This window comes from Pseudophryne corroboree, chromosome 8 (assembly GCF_028390025.1).
Source record: "Pseudophryne corroboree isolate aPseCor3 chromosome 8, aPseCor3.hap2, whole genome shotgun sequence".
Lineage (NCBI taxonomy): Eukaryota > Metazoa > Chordata > Amphibia > Anura > Myobatrachidae > Pseudophryne > Pseudophryne corroboree.
Window position 1 is genome coordinate 169771248 of NC_086451.1, and position 20606 is coordinate 169791853.

At 47.7% G+C, this 20606-nt stretch overlaps 5 non-coding genes and 1 pseudogene across 5 annotated transcripts; all 6 read right to left on the reverse strand.

Moving 5' to 3' along the window:
• Positions 1 to 176: 176 nt before the first annotated feature.
• LOC134953626 (U1 spliceosomal RNA) lies at positions 177 to 318 on the reverse strand (annotated as a pseudogene).
• A 133-nt stretch (positions 319 to 451) lies between these two features.
• On the reverse strand, positions 452 to 618 carry LOC134952763 (U1 spliceosomal RNA). The gene has a single exon (XR_010185194.1). It is a non-coding gene; the product is annotated as a U1 spliceosomal RNA (small nuclear RNA).
• A 687-nt stretch (positions 619 to 1305) lies between these two features.
• LOC134953018 (U1 spliceosomal RNA) lies at positions 1306 to 1468 on the reverse strand. The gene has a single exon (XR_010185366.1). It is a non-coding gene; the product is annotated as a U1 spliceosomal RNA (small nuclear RNA).
• Positions 1469 to 1620: 152 nt separating this feature from the next.
• Positions 1621 to 1784, reverse strand: LOC134951611 (U1 spliceosomal RNA). The gene has a single exon (XR_010184318.1). It is a non-coding gene; the product is annotated as a U1 spliceosomal RNA (small nuclear RNA).
• A 673-nt stretch (positions 1785 to 2457) lies between these two features.
• Positions 2458 to 2620, reverse strand: LOC134952219 (U1 spliceosomal RNA). Its single transcript, XR_010184790.1, has one exon. It is a non-coding gene; the product is annotated as a U1 spliceosomal RNA (small nuclear RNA).
• Positions 2621 to 2772: 152 nt separating this feature from the next.
• LOC134950526 (U1 spliceosomal RNA) lies at positions 2773 to 2936 on the reverse strand. Its single transcript, XR_010183429.1, has one exon. It is a non-coding gene; the product is annotated as a U1 spliceosomal RNA (small nuclear RNA).
• Positions 2937 to 20606: the final 17670 nt, after the last annotated feature.

The following is a 20606-nucleotide window of genomic DNA, read 5'->3' on the forward strand; positions in this document are numbered from 1 at the left end:
CTACCTGTAGTTTGCATTGTGCATTGTAAGGCACAAAGTAAGCAGACGGGAGGAGAAGTCAGAATAGTGCACAAGGGTATAGAAGGGAGGGGCTCAAGAAAAAAGAAGTGGAAACAGACAGTAAACTAGGCTGGAGAGAGACCTGAGACAAAGAGATCTGAATTATATGAGAGCCGACCAGGGGAAACACATATTACGCAGTCAAGTTTCCCACATTTGGAGAAATCACAGGGGCAGCACACCCAGAGTGCAATGGGTGATCCTTGCCCAGGGAGAAGCAACTTCATGATCATAGTATCTCACCTGGCAGGTAAGTAGGAGTTGGGCTAGAGCTGGGGAGGGTCGCTGCTCGGGCACCCCCCTGTCAAGTGAAGGAGATCCAACTGAGGCAGCACAAGGGAACTCTCGAAAGAAGAACAAGGCTAGAGGAAAATCTGAGACAAAGAAATCTGACTTTTACCAGCGCTGACCAGAGGAAAGCACTACCACAAATAATGCAGTCGAGTTTCCCACATTTAGGGAAATCACAGGGGTCAGCATACCCAGAATGCAATGAATGAACCTCACCCTGAGAGAACAATCTTCATGACCATGGTATCGCCTATGCACAATAAGTATGATTTGGGATAGGGCTGGGGAGGGCCGCTGCTCAGGCACATCTCTGTCAAGTTAAGGAGATTCAACTGAGGCAGCACAAGGGAACTCTCATCTGGGGACAACAACTGCAGGGAGAACACATATTTTCAGATGAACATGGGAGGGCAGAAGGCTGCTTAATACTGAAGCACCCCCAAACAACAAACCAAATGCAACAACTAGTGCAAGCATTCCTGGGGGAAGGCCTGCAGCAGATGGATTTGCATATGGTGATGTCATCCAAGCAGTGGGTCAAAGTTGGCTTCAACCCTCGTCTGCATATGAAAAGATAAAATTGGCATGCAGGGCATGGCGGCCTTTTGCGGTGCTTGGATGACCCCTAGTTCGCATTAAACACCTCCACCCTCCTTCGGTGTGGGGCTCATGATGGCTATGCCCCAGCCCCTGAAGCATTCAAGCTGATTTCTTGCAGCAGCTGGGCACTGTAACAGCTCCAGCTTTTACTTGCCTTACAGCTGCTCTGTAAGGCAAGTAAAAGGGTGTGGGCCCTGCAGCACTACCTGTAGTTTGCATTGTGCGTTGGAAGGCACAAAGTAAGCAGACGGGAGAAGTCAGGATAGTGCGCAAGGGCATAGAAGGGAGCAACTCAAGAAAAGAGTAGTGGAAACAGACTGCAAATTAGGCTGGAGAGAGACCTGAGACAAAGAGATCTGAATTATACGAGAGCCGACCAGGTGAAACACAAATTATGCAGTCAAGTGTCCAACATTTGGGGAAACCGCAGGAGTAGCACACCCAGAGTGCAATGGGTGAGCCTTGCCCTGGGAGAAGCACCTTCATGATCATAGTATCTCACCTGGCAGGTAAGTAGGAGCTGGGCTAGAGCTGGGGAGGATCGCTGCTCGGGCACCCCCCTGTCAAGTGAAGGAGATCCAACTGAGGCAGCACAAGGGAACTCTCGAAAGAAGAACAAGGCTAGAGGAAGATCTGAGACAAAGAAATCTGACTTTTACCAGAGCTGACCAGAGGAAAGCACAAACACAGTCCCTCACTACCACAAATAATGCAGTCCAGTTTCCCACATTTGGGGAAATCACAAGGGTCAGCATACCCAGAATGCAATGAATGAACCTCACCCTGGGAGAACAATCTTCATGACCATGGTATCTCCTATGCAAAATAAGTATGATTTGGGATAGAGCTGGGGAGGGCCGCTGCTCAGGCACATCTCTGTCAAGTAAAGGAGATTCAACTGAGGCAGCACAAGGGAACTCTCATCTGGGGACAACAACTGCAGGGAGAACACATATTTTCAGATGAACATGGGGGGGCAGAAGGCTGCCTAATACTGAAGCACCCCCAAACAACAAACCAAATGCAACAACTAGTGCAAGCATTCCTGGGGGAAGGCCTGCAGCAGATGGATTTGCATATGGTGATGTCATCCAAGCAGTGGGTCAAAGTTGGCTTCAACACTCATCTGCATATGAATAGAGAAGAGGGGCGTGCAGGGAATGGCGGCCTTTTGCGGCGCTTGGATGACCCTTAGTTCGCAATAAACACCCCACCCTCCTTCGGTGTGGGGCTCATGTTGGCAATGCCCCAGCCCCTGAAGCATTCAAGCTGATTTCTTGCAGCAGCTTGGCACTGTAACAGCTCCAGAGCTGCTCTGTAATGCAAGTAAAAGTTTGTGGGCCCTGCAGCACTACCTGTAGTTTGCATTGTGCATTGGAAGGCACAAAGTAAGCAGACAGGAGGAGAAATCAGGATAGTGCACAAGGGTATAGAAGGGAGGGGCTCAAAAAAAAAGAAGTGGAAACAGACTGCAAACTAGGCTGGAGAGAGACCTGAGACAAAGAGATCTGAATTATATGAAAGCCGACCAGTGGAAACACAAATTATGCAGTCAAGTTTCCCACATTTGGGGAAATCACAGGGGCAGCACACCCAGAGTGCAATGGGTGAGCCTTGCCCTGGGAGAAGCACCTTCATGATCATAGTATCTCACCTGGCAGGTAAGTAGGAGTTGGGCTAGAGCTGGGGAGGGTCGCTGCTTGGGCACCCCCCTGTCAAGTGAAGGAGATCCAACTGAGGCAGCACAAGGGAACTCTCGAAAGAAGAACAAGGCTAGAGGAAGATCTGAGACAAAGAAATCTGACTTTTACCAGAGCTGACCAGAGGAAAGCACAAACACAGTCCCCCACTACCACAAATAATGCAGTCAAGTTTCCCACATTTGGGGAAATCACAGGGGTCAGCATACCCAGAATGCAATGAATGAACCTCACCCTGGGAGAACAATCTTCATGACCATGGTATCTCCTATGCAAAATAAGTATGATTTGGGATAGGGCTGGGGAGGGCCGCTGCTCAGGCACATCTCTGTCAAGTTAAGAAGATTCAACTGCGGCAGCACAAGGGAACTCTCATCTGGGGACAACAACTGCAGGGACAACACATATTTTCAGATGAACATGGGAGGGCAGAAGGCTGCCTAATACTGAAGCACCCCCAAACAACAAACCAAATGCAACAACTAGTGCAAGCATTCCTGGGGGAAGGCCTGCAGCAGATGGATTTGCATATGGTGATGTCATCCAAGCAGTGGGTCAAAGTTGGCTTCAACCCTCGTCTGCATATGAAAAGAGAAAAGGGGCGTGCAGGGCATGGCGGCCTTTTGCGGCGCTTGGATGACCCCTAGTTCGCATTAAACACCTCCACCCTCCTTCGGTGTGGGGCTCATGTTGGCTATGCCCCAGCCCCTGAAGCATTCAAGCTGATTTCTTGCAGAAGCTGGGCACTGTAACAGCTCCAGAGCTGCTCTGTATGGCAAGTAAAAGGGTGTGGGCCCTGCAGCACTACCTGTAGTTCGCATTGTGCGTTGGAAGGCACAAAGTAAGCAGATGGGAGAAGTCAGGATAGTGCGCAAGGCCATAGAAGGGAGCGGCTCAAGAAAAGAGAAGTGGAAACAGACAGCAAACTAGGCTGGAGAGCTCTTCTGTCTATATTTTGCAAACCTGCTCTTGTCCTCTCCAGCTGCTCCATGTAGATTTGACGTCTGGAAAGGTGCATAACCCACTGACAAGCAGGCACACTCCTGCATGAGTTTTCTCTCTCACTAGCTGGATGATACACAATCATTTGCATGTGCTCCACCTCTGACACACCACCCACCCAACCACCCAGTGACCAGAGCCACCCACAAGCCAACTGGCTCCGTGATTTAATTTGCACAGTGTAGTCATCCAGGCAGCATGTCCTTCTCAATGGAAGGATCTCTGGTTCCATGGAATCTTCCACATTGGAATGCTGCGGAATAAAAAGGATTTAAATATTCAGCTTGCTAGCATTCAATGTACCTGCGGCTTGGCTTTAGCACATGGGTCTTCATCCTGTGGCCCTCCAGCTGCTGTGAAACTACACATCCCAGCATGCCCTGCCACAGTTTTGCTATTAAGGTATGCTAAAACTGAGGCAGGGCATGCTGGGATGTGTAGTTCCACAGCAGCTGGAGGGTCGCAGGTTGAAGACCCATGTTCTAGCATGCCTGTTCTATGATGCATGTACCGTGATGTCACAATCAGCTAGGAATGGGGTGTCTAGCAGGCATTTGCTGACAGCCACTTGAGGGAGACACACATCAGGAGATGCAGCATATCGGAGGTCTTCGATGCCTTTCCAGCAAATGCACACCACCTGCTGCTGGTCTGGACACAAAACAATGCCCACAATCGAAGTCCCAAAATGCCCAACTACAGGATTCATGTAAGTAGTGAATTTAGGAATGAATTTAGAAGTAGGAAATTAAGTTAGTTCACAAGTACATTCAAATTCAGATCTAAAGTCTAGGTAGGCCTCACGTCCTGGCAGCCCCCAGCACTTAAAAATGCCTTGATTAGAGGTAGAGAATTAAATGTAGATAAAAAGTAGACACAAAATAAGACTCCACAGAGCAGTTATCAGGTGTCTTTATCAATTGTTGCATTTAAAAAATCAAGCAATTAGGGAACACAATGTTGCAACAATGTAACCCTATTTGCAAAATAGTACTAAATAAGTTTGTCGATGTAAGACATTTGCAAAGGCGCATCCAAAACACGCTGGAAAATGCAACTGAATCTGTTTTTGGAGGCTAGAATAGGAAATGAGCATTGGTCCTACAAGTACTGAAAGCTCTTCTCCCATCTCCCTTTTCTGAAAAGCCATTTAATATATGGTTCCCAGATAGGGGACATATCAGATATTGCCTTTCAAAAGCAGCAAATATCATACCACTTCTATTGCCATCAAAGATAAACATTGATTGTTTTCAGATATTGGATTGAAAAAGCAGTCTTTATTGACATAAAGAAGCAAAAAAACATACATAAACATTACACACATAAGTACCGTGTTGCAGCACAGCCAAAACACAATACAAATGCTGTCGGTATAGTACAGTTCAAGAACTACAGCACAGGCCAGCCTACACTATAAATCATGAACTGCACTATACATTTAAACAATACAATAATACAACAGTTAATAAGGCTATGGGTGTGGAGTGTAAGAGGGTGAAGGAATCACAAGCCCGACGCTTTATTGAAAGACAGACACATATAAAGGGAGGATTAATAAATACAAAGATATCCTTTACTATAGAATGTAGTCCAATCCGGTCTTTCAACTCTTCCACAACTGAAAAACGGATAGTGTTCCCAAGCCTTCCATCCTGGAATATCTTCAGTCTCTCGCCAATGAAGAAAACAATCCCTCCAGCAGACTCTTCAACCACGATACAAGATCACAGCCAAAAGGGCGAGAAGCAACTACACTTGCGTTTAACCAAAATGGCTAAAACTTAGTGAAGGAAAGTGCAGTGCACCAAAACATAAGCTGACACAATCATGGAGAATGCGCCAGCATATATGCTCTTCTATCTATATTTTGCAAACCTGCTCTTGTCCCCTCCAGCTGCTCCATGTAGATTTGACGCCTGGCAAGGTGCATAACCCACTGACAAGCAGGCACACTCCTGCATGAGTTTTCACTCTCACTAGCTGGATGATACACATTCATTTGCATGTTGTCACAAACTGAGGGCTGGTGCTGACCAGGGGGAAGCCTCAGTTGTAGGGGCTGAGGTATATGTGTACCTGGGAGGCAGTACAGGGTTCTTAGACAAGCAGGGAACCTTTAGAACAAATGCCCGAAGGCGTGACCAAGACAATGAAGGAAAGTTCAAAGGTTTATTAAACACAGTTCAGAGGAATACGGATGACTTGGTACAGGTAACAGGAATCACAGTTCAGAGAAATACTTGGGATCGATGGCGGAGCACCGATGGAGACTTGGGATCGATGGCGGAGCACCGATGGAGACTTGGGATCGATGGCGGAGCACCGATGGAGACTTGGGATCGATGGCGGAGCACCGATGGAGACTTGGGATCGATGGCGGAGCACCGATGGAGACTTGGGATCGATGGCGGAGCACCGATTGAGACTTGGGATCGATGGCGGAGCACCGATGGTGACTGGGGATCGATGGCGGAACACCGATGGCGACTGGGGATCGATGGCGGAACACCGATGGTGACTTGGGATCGATGGCGGAACACCGATGGTGACTGGGGATCGATGGCGGAACACCGATGGTTACTGGGGATCGATGGCGGAACACCGATGGTTGCTGGCAGGGCAGAGCACCGCTGGAAGCTAGAAGCTGGAAGCCGGTCTCAGGTAACTGCCAGTCACAGGGAGCAATGTAGACACTGCAGAGTCAGGCTGTACAGCAGAGAAAGTCCATGGAAGGACTGCACACTGGAATCACTGAAGACAATTGAAGCACTGACAAATCTTTCCAGCCCAGGAACAAGATATTTATACCAGCTGGGAAACAGGGATTGGCTGGCTGATTAAGCAGAGTCCAGAGTGCAGCTGCTGGGTAATCAGGCCGAGAGCAGAGTACAGCTGATAGGCTGAAAAGTAACATGTGATGAAAACAAACATGGCTGCGCCCATGTTTGAACTTGGAGGGAAAGACTGTTTGTAACTTGCATGTGAAACTTAACCCTGATGCTGCCAGAATCACAGTAAAGAGATTAGAAACAATGAGATGCAGCGTGCTGCACACAGACAGTGCAGATGGAATCCAGGCTTGGAACACTGGGACAGTCTCAGGAGACATTTGGAAGGTAAATACTGATAAGGAATTACCTGGATCGTGACAGCACCCCCTCCTTTAGGAGTGGCCCCAGGACACTTCTTATAAATTCTTTACCTGAACAAACGGAAGGATCTAGATTGAATCCTGATGAACTTGAACTGGCTGGAACCAGATGAGACTGTACTGGACCTATGGACGAGACCAGATTGAGTCCAGACAAACTTGAACCAGCTGAGACCGGCGGAGACTTTGGGCCGACGGATAGGACAGGATTGAGTTTGGAGACCGTTGAATCAGCTGGAACTGAAGGAGTCTTTGGACCTACGGATGGAACCGGATTGGGTCCACAGATATCGGAATCGGCTGGAACTGAAGGAGTCAGAATCCGGTTAGAACCGGAATGAGTTGTATCAGAGTGTTCAGTTAGACCATCCTGGACATGGTCCATGCTGGATGCCAACAGGGTGGTGCTCTCTGAAGACGGCAAACTGGAGTTCATAACTGCATCTGTAGCACAAAAATTTCCATCTGGGAACTTGGCTCTGGATACTTCCCTTGGGGCTGAAACTTTGGTGACCCCTCCTGGGGTTGACGAATCAGACACCTCTCTCAGGGTTGTTTTCTCCAGCACCCCTCCTGGGGTTGACAGATCATAAACTCCTTTTTGAGAAGACTCATATGCCCCTACTAGAGCTTGAACATTGGATACCCCTCCTGGGGTTGTAGACACAGACGCCCCTTCTTGGGCTGTAGACACAGACGCCCCTTCTTGGGCTGTAGACACAGACGCCCCTGAACCACGGAGGGTTACTTGTATTCCATCCAGCCGAGAGGAGAGGTCCTGGAGACAGCGGATCACATGGCCCTGTGCAGTCTCCTGACGTTCAAGGCAGGCTGCAAGTTCTTGCATCGGCCTGGTCGCTTGGACCTGGTCTCCGGCCGGATCCATTGGGTCAGTGCTTACTGTCACAAACTGAGGGCTGGTGCTGACCAGGGGGAAGCCTCAGTTGTAGGGGCTGAGATATATGTGTACCTGGGAGGCAGTACAGGGTTCTTAGACAAGCAGGGAACCTTTAGAACAAATGCCCGAAGGCGTGACCAAGACAACGAAGGACAGTTCAAAGGTTTATTAAACACAGTTCAGAGGAATACGGATGACTTGGTACAGGTAACAGGAATCACAGTTCAGAGAAATACTTGGGATCGATGGCGGAGCACCGATGGAGACTTGGGATCGATGGCGGAGCACCGATGGAGACTTGGGATCGATGGCGGAGCACCGATGGAGACTTGGGATCGATGGCGGAGCACCGATGGAGACTTGGGATCGATGGCGGAGCACCGATGGAGACTTGGGATCGATGGCGGAGCACCGATGGAGACTGGGGATCGATGGCGGGACACCGATGGTGACTGGGGATCGATGGCGGAACACCGATGGCTACTAGGGATCGATGGCGGAACACCGATGGTGACTTGGGATCGATGGCGGAACACCGATGGTGACTGGGTATCGATGGCGGAACACCGATGGTTACTGGGGATCGATGGCGGAACACCGATGGTTGCTGGCAGGGCAGAGCACCGCTGGAAGCTAGAAGCTGGAAGCCGGTCTCAGGTAACTGCCAGTCACAGGGAGCAATGTAGACACTGCAGAGTCAGGCTGTACAGCAGAGAAAGTCCATGGAAGGACTGCACACTGGAATCACTGAAGACAATTGAAGCACTGACAAATCTTTCCAGCCCAGGAACAAGATATTTATACCAGCTGGGAAACAGGGATTGGCTGGCTGATTAAGCAGAGTCCAGAGTGCAGCTGCTGGGTAATCAGGCCGAGAGCAGAGTACAGCTGATAGGCTGAAAAGTAACATGTGATGAAAACAAACATGGCTGCGCCCATGTTTGAACTTGGAGGGAAAGACTGTTTGTAACTTGCATGTGAAACTTAACCCTGATGCTGCCAGAATCACAGTAAAGAGATTAGAAACAATGAGATGCAGCGTGCTGCACACAGACAGTGCAGATGGAATCCAGGCTTGGAACACTGGGACAGTCTCAGGAGACATTTGGAAGGTAAATACTGATAAGGAATTACCTGGATCGTGACACATGTGCTCCACCTCCGACACACCGCCCACCCAACCACCCAGTCACCAGAGCCACCCACAAGCCAACTGGCTCCGTGATTTAATTTGCACAGTGCAGTCATCCAGGCAGCATGTCCTTCTCAATGGAATAATCTCTGGTTCCATGGAATCTTCCGCATTGGAATGCTGCGGAACAAAAATGATTTAAACATTCAGCTTGCTAGCATTCAATGTACCTGCGGCTTGGCTCTAGCACATGGGTCTTCATCCTGTGGCCCTCCAGCTGCTGTGAAACTACACATCCCAGCATGCCCTGCCACAGTTTTGCTATTAAGGTATGCTAAAACTGAGGCAGGGCATGCTGGTATATGTAGTTCCACAGCAGCTGGAGGGTCGCAGGTTGAAGACCCATATTCTAGCATGCCTGTTCTATGATGCATGTTCCGTGATGTCACAATCAGCTTGGAATGGGGTGTCTAGCATGCATTTGCTGACAGCCACTTGAGGGAGACACACATCAGGAGATGCAGCATATCGGAGGTCTTCGATGCCTTTCCAGCAAAATGCACACCACCAGCTGCTGGTCTGGACACAAAACAATGCCCACAATTGAAGGCTCAAAATGCCCAACTACAGGATTAATATAAGTAGTGAATTTAGGAATGAATTTAGAAGTAGGAAATTAAGTTAGTTCACAAGTACATTCAAATTCAGATCTAAAGTCTAGGTAGGCCTCACGTCCTGGCAGCCCCCAGCATTTAAAAATGCCTTGATTAGAGGTAAGGAATTAAATGTAGATAAGAAGTAGACACAAAATAAGACTCCACAGAGCAATTATCTGGTGTCTTTATCAATTGTTGCATTTAAAAAAATCAAGCAATTAGGGAACACAATGTTGCGACAATGTAACCCTATTTGCAAAATAGTACTAAATAAGTTTGTCGATGTAAGACATTTGCAAAGGCGCAAACAAAACACGCTGGAAAATGCAACTGAATCTGTTTTTGGAGGTTAGAATAGATGCAGGATCAAGTAGCTCAATGGGTAGGGTATTTGATTAGAATTCAACAGGTTATAGGTTTGAATCCTGGGTATGATAGTTTGAGGTGTTATTTAATAAAGTATGTTTATATATTAGTCACACATGGTTTACTTGTACAAATGGCATGTCACCAGTTAGTGCTGACTGCTGATATGCCATTTGCACAAACACGCCATGTGTGACTGTATATGCATTTAAGGAGGGCACCCCGGCAATACCACAAACCATTGAGTGTCAAGTATACTAGATATATCTTCATATCTCATGTGCTTTCTCTGAGACCAATCTTGTTATGCCCCTTCCCCACAAGGCATGCGCCTTTTGTCCATATTGCAAAAATGGGGAGGGGGGGGGGGCATATAATTATCTGTCACAGGGCACCAAAAAGTCTAGTTATGGCTCTGGTATGCATTATGCATTCTGGCAGACCATATCTCCAACACTGGCTGGTTGGAATAGAAATCCGGTTATCTATGTGAGCAAATGACCATCAACGATTTACTCTCAAACACTAGAAAATGGACAAAAATGGTCCCCTAAACAAATTGGTTAAATTTTGGGTTTAACCAATTTGTGTAATGACCATTTTTGACCACTTTTCTAGTGTTTGGGAGCAAATGGTTAATTGACATTTGCTCCTATACATTACCAGATTTTTATTCCATCCATCCAGACTGGATAGATAGCCTGACAGATAATTGTGTAGTGTACGCCCAGGATAACTGTCAGTTGTGCTTTCTTTTATGACGGCACATAAATGGGTGGGCAGATCCAGAGCAAGCACTGCCCACTCATGCATAGTTGTCAACTGATGTGAAGTTCCAGTGGGCAATCTCAGTTATAAAGAAAAGTATCTGGAAATTGTCCCTAGTTTAAAAAAAAAATAAAAAAAAATTGATCAACTCCATTTATTTAGTATGATATCCCAGGTGATAGGATGCCGGCAGTTAGAACAACATACTTTATTAAATAACACATCTCAAACTACCATACCCAGGATTCAAACCTATAACCTGTTGAATTCTAATCAAACACCCTACCTATTGAGCTATTTGATCCTGCATAAAAATTGTGAACATTATATGAAGCTATTGGTACTTTGAAAAAAAAAGTATCAGCATTACAACGCAGCAGATCCATGCAGTTTGCAGCCACACACTACATGTATCTGCTCAGCCACAATGCTGATTATTTCTTCACAAAGTACAAGGTGAGCTCCAAACAGAATTCTCTAGCTTAGAATTATGCCAAACCTAGAAGTCGGGCCCCCCACCCTGGGATCCCCCAGAGGGAGGCCTGCACCGTCATGCGGCAGGCTTGTCCGTTTTGGAAGCAGGCTGATGGGCAGCCCAGGCTTGCTTCAGTCTGGGCTTGGCAGGTCTGGAAGCATGAGCTTGCTTTGGGTATGTCTGACCTTGGGTACGCTTTACCTTGAGGATGAAAGGGCCAAGGGAAAGTACTTTTAGCCTTCTGCGTGGTAGGAGTCATACTAGGTAGGCAAGCTGTTTTAGCAGTAGCCAGATCAGCTACAATCTTATTGAGGTCTTCTCCAAAGAGAGTGTCTCCCTTGAAAGGAAGCACCTCCAGGGTTTTCTTGGAATCCATATCCACCGACCAGGATCTCAACCAGCTGTATAAAGTATTACCTTGGAACTGGCTCTCCACTCCCCATTATCTGGTTATCATGGCTTCCTCCGCCAGTGTCCAGACTCGCTTGCTGAAGCTCGGCCACTTCTTCCTAGCAGCAGGCTCCTGGATCACTGGGCAGCAGAGGTGCTTGGGAGCCAGAAGGGGGCGGAGCAATCAGGCAGGCAGTTGCAGTGCTGCCCAGCTATCTGTGGTGTGAGAAGAAGCAGGGGCACCCCACCGCTTGCAGTGCTGCAGCTAGCGGTGGTGGCAGCGGCGAGGCTGCTGGGCTGGGTCTTGAAAAAGGTGGAAAGAAGGGTGTTACGGCATGGAATGTACAAACTGCGAGACCCTGCTGGTAGCGCCTTTGTCTATTTAGTAGGAAGGGCACGTAACAGCCGGAGGGCAATGGAGGAAGCCCCTTTAGGGCTGGAGCCCGGCGGCAACTGACTCCGTTGTCTCTGGCAGTTCCGCCCCTGGACTAGAGGAATGGTCAAGAACATGGCAACATTTAATGCCAAAAAATGCAAAATCATACACGTCTCAAAAATACAAAGGCTAACTATAATATTAAGGGCATTATAATGGCAAGAGGAAAGCTATCTAAGTATTACTATTTCAGGTGAGCAATGTAACAAAGCAATAGGAAAGGCAAGTCAGATACTTGTTTGCATAGGTAAAGAACCAGTAGCAGAAAAAAGTAATACAGGTTGAGTATCCCATATCCAAATATTCCGAAATACGGAATATTCCGAAATACGGACTTTTTTGAGTGAGACTGAGATAGTGAAACCTTTGTTTTTTGATGGCTCAGTGTACACAAACTTTGTTTAATACTCAAAGTTATTAAAAATATTGTATTAAATGAACTTCAGACTGTGTGTATAAGGTGTATATGACACATAAATGAATTCTGTGAATGTACACACACTTTGTTTAATGCACAAAGTTATAAAAAATATTGGCTAAAATGACCTTCAGGCTGTGTGTATATGGTATATATGAAACATAAATGCATTCTGTGCTTAGATTTAGTTCCCATCACCATAATATCTCGTTATGGTATGCAATTATTCCAAAATACAGAAAAATCCGATATCCAAAATTCCTCTGGTCCCAAGCATTTTGGATAAGGGATACTCAACCTGTAATGCCACTGTATAGGTCATTGGTACAGCCACATTTAGAATCCTGTGTTCAGTTCCAGAAGCCATATCTCAAGCGCCTTGAGTCCTGTTGGAGAAAGAGCACTATATAAATAAATAGTATCAAAATTTGTTTCACGGCACCCCTAGGCCAAAGTTTTTTTTATTGAGAAATTCAGAAAAAAATATAAAATTAAGTAAATTGTGTTTATAGCATGTCATCCTCAGGTTCAGTTATGTTGTGAGGGAATGGTTTTGCCAATTTAATAAAGTATAAATAATTTTAATTGGTCCTGGACCACCAAACTTTGCTACCAGTGCAAGAACCCCAGTTTGGAAACTACTGCCATAAAATAAACCTTTTTTGTTTTTTTTAAACTACATGTAATACACCTTAGATCTCAGTTCCTAAAAGGTTTTAAACCCTTGCATACAGTAAACTACACATATTTAAAAATCCTACACCGGGCACAAGTGCTCACGGGCCAATTTCATGGCAGTCTCGGATAGGAGGGCATTGTGGATTCATCAAGGGAATGCTGATGCTGACTCCAAGAAGCCTCTTCAAGATCGCAGGAGCAGAGTCCTCTGCTTCTGCCAAATCCACTGCATGACGCTGGGGCTCTCTTGCAGGAGCCCACACCAGTGGGGGGCACCAGGGGTGGAACTACTGGCAGGGCAGGCAGTGCATTGCACTGGGGCCCCGCCGCACTCAAGGGCCCACAGCCGCCGGCATTACAATGAGTCACAATGACTCATTGTATCATGCCGCAGCCGCACACCAGCGCTCCCGTCGGGTCTGCGTCCTGCGACTCCCGCCGCCCGTCGTAACGAACAGATCAGGCCAGGGCACTACGGGCAGCAGCCGCAGCACCAGACAGGCTGCCGCCTCTGTAACACACGAAGAGGGAGGAGGGTCGCTTGGATATGAGAGGAGCAGCGGCACGGGGGGGAGGAGGAGGAGGAGGGAGGTGAAGGAAGGAGCCGCAGCAGCGCTTTGTTACTGGTGGAGGCGCTGCTGCTGCCCCTCTGCTTCACTATAGGCTGTCTTCCGAGAACAGCCTATAGTGAAGCAGAGGGGCAGCAGCAGCAGCGCCTCCACCAATAACACAGCGCTGCTGCGGCTCCCTCCTCCACCTCCCTCCTCCTCCTTCTCTACTGCCCGGGAATCGTCAAGCTGCACGAGGAGCCTGAGCCAGCGGAGAGGGTAAGTATAATTCTTTTCTTTCTTTCTTTCTTTCTTTCTTTCTTTCTTTCTTTCTTTCTTTCTTTCTTTCTTTCTTTCTTCTCTTTCTTTCTTTGTTGGGACTGCCTGCCGCTATGTGTAAAAAGGGGGAATCTGCCTGCCGCTATGTGTAAAAAGGGGGAATCTGCCTGCCGCTATGTGTATAAAGGGGGAATCTGCCTGCCGCTATGTGTAAAAAGGGGGAATCTGCCTGCAGCTATGTGTAAAAGGGGGGAATCTGCCTGCAGCTATGTGTTAAAAGGGGGAATCTGCCTGCAGCTATGTGTAAAAAGGGGGACTGCCTGCCGCAATGTGTAAAAAGGGGGAATCTGCCTGCCGCTATGTGTAAAAAGGGGGAATCTGCCTGCAGCTATGTGTAAAAAGGGGGACTGCCTGCCGCAATGTGTAAAAAGGGGGAATCTGCCTGCCGCAATGTGTAAAAAGGGGGAAGCTGCTTGCCGCAATGTGTAAAAAGGGGGAATCTGCTTGCCGCAATGTGTAACAAGGGGGAATCTGCCTGCCGTAATGTGTAACAAGGGGGATGCTGTCTGCCGTAATGTGTAACAAGGGCACGCTGTCTGCCATAATGTGTAACAAGGGCAAGCTGTCTGCTGTAATGTGTAACAAGGGCAAGCTGTCTGCTGTAATGTGTAAAAAGTGTACGATGTCTGCCATTATGTGTAACAAGGGCAGGCTGACTGCTGTTATGTGAAAAAAGTGTACGCTGTCTGCCGCTATGTTTAACAAGGGCAGGCTGTCTGCCGTTATGTGTAAAAAGTGTACGCTGTCTGCCGCTATGTTTAACAAGGGCAGGCTGTCTGCCGTTATGTGAAAAAAATGTACGCTGTCTGCCGCTATGTGTAACAAGGGCACGCTGTCTGCCGTTGTGTAAAAAAGGGGGATGCTGTCTGCCGTAATGTGTAAAAAGGGGACGCTTCTGCTGTAATGTGTAAAAAGAGGACGCTGTCTGCTGTAATGTGTAAAAAGAGGAATCTGTCCGCCGTAAGGTGTAAAAGGGTCTCTAGAAAGGAAGGCTGCGCTTGAGAGGAAATGAGCAATATCCACTAAATGTACTCAATTAATAACAATTTATTAAAAACATATATTTACTTAAAAAACAGTGATATTATGTGCAATTACATTATACCATATGCATGCTATGGAGTTGTAAATTTTACCCAGGTGTTATTCCGGACATGTATCATAAGACTCTGGAGGATCTGTTCCAAATATTGCCCAAAGACGGTTTATAACCAGTAATTTTCCACTATATAAGTCCCATTCAAATGGTACCAGAAGAGTCCTTTGTAAATTCCTTTGAAAAAGCTGCAAGGCATATGCAGCGAAACGCGTCAGGTTATCTGGATACTGCATGCTTTGAGCACGACTATCTTCAACCGGATCTGAACCAGCCCACAACAATTTCCAGCTACCCAGAGGAACTCCAGAGAGGCACCATCCAAACACCGCATTGCATGAGGTACCCACAAACTTTGGGACATTTACATCTTTTAAAATCCTCTAGCGGTCCATGGAATTTACAAAGGACTCTTCTGGTACCATTTTTGCATGCAGGGGTGGGGCTCCAATGCCGTTTCTTGCACACACTGCTAAAATGTCTAGTTACGGCACTGTTGCTAGGTATCCACTTCCCTGAGCAGGCCCCCCTCACCAGATCCTCTCCAGGGGTGAGGGGGTGGACTTGGATGGGAAGGGATGGGGGGGGGCCCAAGCCATTTTGTCGCACATGGGCCCACTGCTCGCTAGTTCCGCCACTGGGGGGCTCGTCTAAAACTCTTCAGTCAGTTCTGGATTCATTCGGACCTGGACTCGTGGGTTTTACAAATAGTGTCCCAAGGGTACAAACTGGGGTTTCAAGAAGTTCCCCCTCACCGATTGTTCAAATCAGCCTTAGTCAGCAGGGAGAAGGTTTTTATTCAAGCCTCTTAGTGGTCCCGAAGCCGGACGGCTCAGTCAGACCAATCTGAAATCTGAAATCCCTTAATTTCTACCTAAAGAAATTCAATTTCAAGATGGAATCTCTCAGGGTAGTGATCTGCAGTCCGGGGGATAAAGGAGATTTCCTGGTTTTGGTAGACATAAAGGATGCCTACTTACATGTTCCCATTTAGCCACTGCATCAAGCTACCTGAGGTTTGCAATTCAGGATTGTCATTACCAATTTCAGACGTTGCCGTTTGGTCTGTCCACGGCTCCGAGGATTTTCACCAGGGTGATGGCGGAAATGATGGTTCTCCTTCGCAAGCAAGGAGTCACAATTATCCCGTACTTGGATGATCTCCTGATAAAGGCGAGATCCAGGTACCAGTTGGTGCAAAACATCTACTCTCCCTGACAGTTCTTTAACAACATGGTTGGCTCCTAAACTTGCCAAAATCGCAGTTGGTCCTAATGACGCGGTTGTTGTTTTTGGGAGTGATACTGGACACAGAAGAGGTTTTCTTCTAGTGGAATGGCTCTGGAGATCCAGAGTCTGGTCAAACAAATTCTGAAACCAGCAAGAGTGTTAATCCATCAATGCATTCGGTTGCTGGGGAAGATGGTTGCGGCCTACGAGGCCATTCAGTTTGGCAGGCTCCATGCCAGAGTGTTCCAGTGGGACCTGTTGGACAAGTGGTCCGGATCCCACCTACACATGCACCGGAGGATAATCCTGTCTTCCAAGACCAGAATCTCACTCCATTGGTGGCTGCACAGTTCTCACCACCTAGAGGGGCGATGGTTTGGGATCCAGGACGGGATCCTAGGGACCACGGATGCAACCCTCCGAGGCTGGGGAGCAGTCACACAGGGGGAAAACATCCAAGGAAGATGGTCAAGTCAGGAAAGTTGTCTCCACATAAATGTTCTGGAGTTAAGGGCCATTTAATAACTGCAGACACAGTACGCACTGGGACGGGTGCCCAGCATCCTCTACGGACTAAGAGAAAAGGATTTACCAGTAGGTATTAAAATCCTATTTTCTCTAAAGTCCTAGAGGATGCTGGGGACTCCGTAAGGACCATGGGGATAGACTGGCTCCACAGTAGACATGGGCACTTTAAGAAAGACTTTAGTTCTGGGTGTGCACTGGCTCCTCCCTCTATGCCCCTCCTCCAGACCTCAGTTTGATACTGTGCCCAGTGGAGACTGGGTGCTTTTCAGGAGCTCTCCTGAGCTTTCTGACAGAAAGTATTTTGTTAGGTTTTTAATTTTCAGGGAGCACTGCTGGCAACAGACTCCCTCATCGAGGGACTGAGGGGAGAGAAGCAGCCCTACTCTCTGAGTTGCAAGGTCCTGCTTCTTAGGCTACTGGACACCATTAGCTCCAGAGGGATTGGTACGCAGGATCTCACCCTCGCCGTCCGTCCCAGAGCCGCGCCTCCGTCCCCCTCGCAGAGCCGGAAGATAGAAGCCGGGTGAGTATGAGAAGAAAAGAAGACTTCAGAGGCGGCAGAAGACTTCATGATCTTCACTGAGGTAACGCACAGCACTGCAGCTGTGTGCCTTTGCTCCCATACACCTCACATACTCCGGTCACTGTAAGGGTGCAGGGCGCAGGGGGGGCGCCCTGGGCAGCAATATAAACCTCTTTCGCAAAAATATAACATATATACAGCTGGGCACTGTATATATGTATGAGCCCCCACCAATTTTACAGTTTAAGCGGGACAAAAGCCCGCCTCCAAGGGGGCGGGGCTTCTCCCTCAGCACTCACCAGCGCCATTTTTTCTCCACAGCACCGCTGAGAGGAAGCTCCCCGGACTCTACCCTGCTTATACCACGTTAGACAAGAGGGTTAAAAAGAGGGGGGGGGGGGGGGCACATAATTCGCAAATTACATACAGCAGCACTACTGGGCAAACATTAAGTTACTGTTTTATTCCTGGGTTATATAGCGCTGGGGTGTGTGCTGGCATACTCCCTCTCTGTCTCTCCAAAGGGCCTTGTGGGGAAACTGTCTTCAGAAAAAGCATTCCCTGTGTGTGTGGTGTGTCGGTACACGTGTGTCGACATGTCTGAGGAAGAAGGCTATATTAGAGAGGAGCGGGAGCAAATGAATATGGTGTCTCCGCCGACAGCTGATTGGATGGATATGTGGAATGTTTTAAATGCTAGTGTAAACTCATTGCACAAAAGATTAGACAAGGCAGAAGCTTTGGGACAGTCAGGGTCTCAACCCATGCCTGATCCTATGTTGCAGGGACTGTCAGAGTCTCATAAGCGCCCACTATCCCAGTTTGTTGACACAGATACCGACACGGATTCTGACTCCAGTGTCGATTACGATGATGCAAAGTTACAGCCAAAATTGGCAAAATCCATTCGATTTATGATTATGGCAATAAAAAATGTTTTGCACATAACAGAGTAACCCCCTGTCGCTGACAAGAGGGTACATATGTACAAGGGAAAGAAGCCTGAGGTAACCTTTCCCCCCTCACACGAGCTGAACGAGTTATGTGAAAAAGCTTGGAAATCTCCAGATAAAAGACTGCAGATTTCCAAAAGGATTCTTATGGCGTATCCTTTCCCATCAACGGATAGGTTACGATGGGAATCCTCCCCTAGGGTGGACAAAGCATTAACACGCTTATCCAAGAAGGTAGCCCTCCCGTCCCAGGATACGGCTACCCTCAAAGAGTGTGCTGACCGCAAACAGGAGATTACCCTGAAGTCCATTTATACACATTCAGGTACCTTACTCAGACCGGCAATTGCGTCGACCTGGGTGTGTAGTGCTGTAGCGGCATGGACAAATGCCTTATCTGAGGGGATGGATAGCCTAGACAAGGATACTATTTTATTGACCCTGGGGCATATAAGAGATGCTGTCCTATATATGTGTGTATGCAAACTACCGGTGGTGCTGCAGGGCCCACACCCTTTTACTTGTCTTGTAGAGCAGCTCTGAAGCTGTTACAGTGCCCAGCTGCTGCAAGAAATCAGCTTGAATGCTTCAGGGGCTTGGGCATGGCCAACATGAGCCCCACACCGAAGGAGGGTGGGGGTGTTTAATGCAAACTTGGGGTTATCCAAGCGCCGCAAAAGACCGCCATGCCCCGCATGCCCCTTTTCTCTTTTCATATACAGATGAGGGTTCCAGCCAACTTTGGCCCACTGCTTGGATGACATCACCGAATGCAAATCCGTCTGCTGCAGACCTTCCCCCAGGAATGCTTGCAATAGTTGTTGCATATGGTTTAATGTCTGAGGGTGCTTCAGTATTAGGCAGCCTTCCGCCCTCCCATGTTCATCTGAAAAGATGTGGTCTCCCTGCAGTTGTTGTCCCCAGACGAGAGTTCCCTTGTGCTTCCTCAGTTAAATCTCCTTAACTGGACGAGGGTGTGCCCGAGCAGCCGCCCTCCCCAGCCCTTTCCCAACACATACTTATCTTGCATATGAGATCTCTTGATCATGAAGATAGTTCTCACAGGTTGAGGTTCATCCTGGCCCCGCTCCCCGCTGGAGAGCGCTGATGGGGACAGCAGCGGGGCTTCAGCAGCAGGGTGAGTATGTGTGGCCAGAGACCTCCCTTCCCATGTGCAGGCCTGCAGAGTGTGCCGCGCAGAATGGGGCATGTGACACTCTCCCTCCCTGGGGCTCTTCCAGATGTAGCTCCTCAGCAGTATTTTTCCCGGGCTGCGCGGCGCTCTCCCCGACTGGCATCCGCCCTGGAACACTGCCTTCCTCAACGCAACATCAGCAGGGGGCCCGGGCCTCATCACCATCCCAGGTCTTTCTCATGTATGTATCATGTATGTGTGTGTGATATATGTATGAATCATATATGTTTGTGATAGATATATATATCTATCTATCGTTTGTGTGTGTATATATGTATCTATCATGTATGTATGTATGTATGTATGTATCTATCTTGTATGTATGTGTTCTATCTATCTATCTATCTATCGTGTGTGTGATATATGTATGTATCTATCATGTATGTGTTATATGTATGTATCACACCTTCCTCTATACATATACATACATACATACATACACACACCTATATCTGTACGTACACTGACATACACACACCAACATCTATACATAAACACGCTGACCCCTAAACGTACACCAACGTACCCACATGTGAATCTATACATACATGTGCTGACACCTGGACATACACTGATGTACCCACACCTAACATCTATACATACACATGCTAACAACTGGACGTATACAGACGTACCCACATTTGCATCCATGCATATATAGATGTAGGTGTGTGTACGTCAGTGTACGTCCAGGTGTCAACGCGTGTATGTATAGATGCAGGTGTGGGTACGTCTGTGTATGTCCAGGTGTCAGAATGTGTATGTATAGATGCAGGTGTGGGAACGTCAGTGTAGGTTCAGGTGTCAGCGCGTGTATGTATAGATGCAGGTGCTTGTATGTCCAGATGTCAGTGCATGTATGTATAGATGCAAGTGTGGGTACGTCGGTGTATGTCCATTTGTCAGCGCGTGTATATATAGATGCAGGTGCTTGTATGTTGGTGTATGTCCAGGTGTCAGCATGTGTATGTATAGATGCAGGTGTGGGAATGTTGGTGTATGTCCAGGTGTCAGGGCGTGTATGTATGGATATTAGGTGTGGGTACATCAGTGTATGCCCAGGTGTTAGCGCATGTATGTATAGATGCATGGTATCTCCTATGCAAAATAAGTATGACTTGGGATAGAGCTGGGGAGGGGCGCTGCTCAGGCACATCTCTGTCAAGTAAA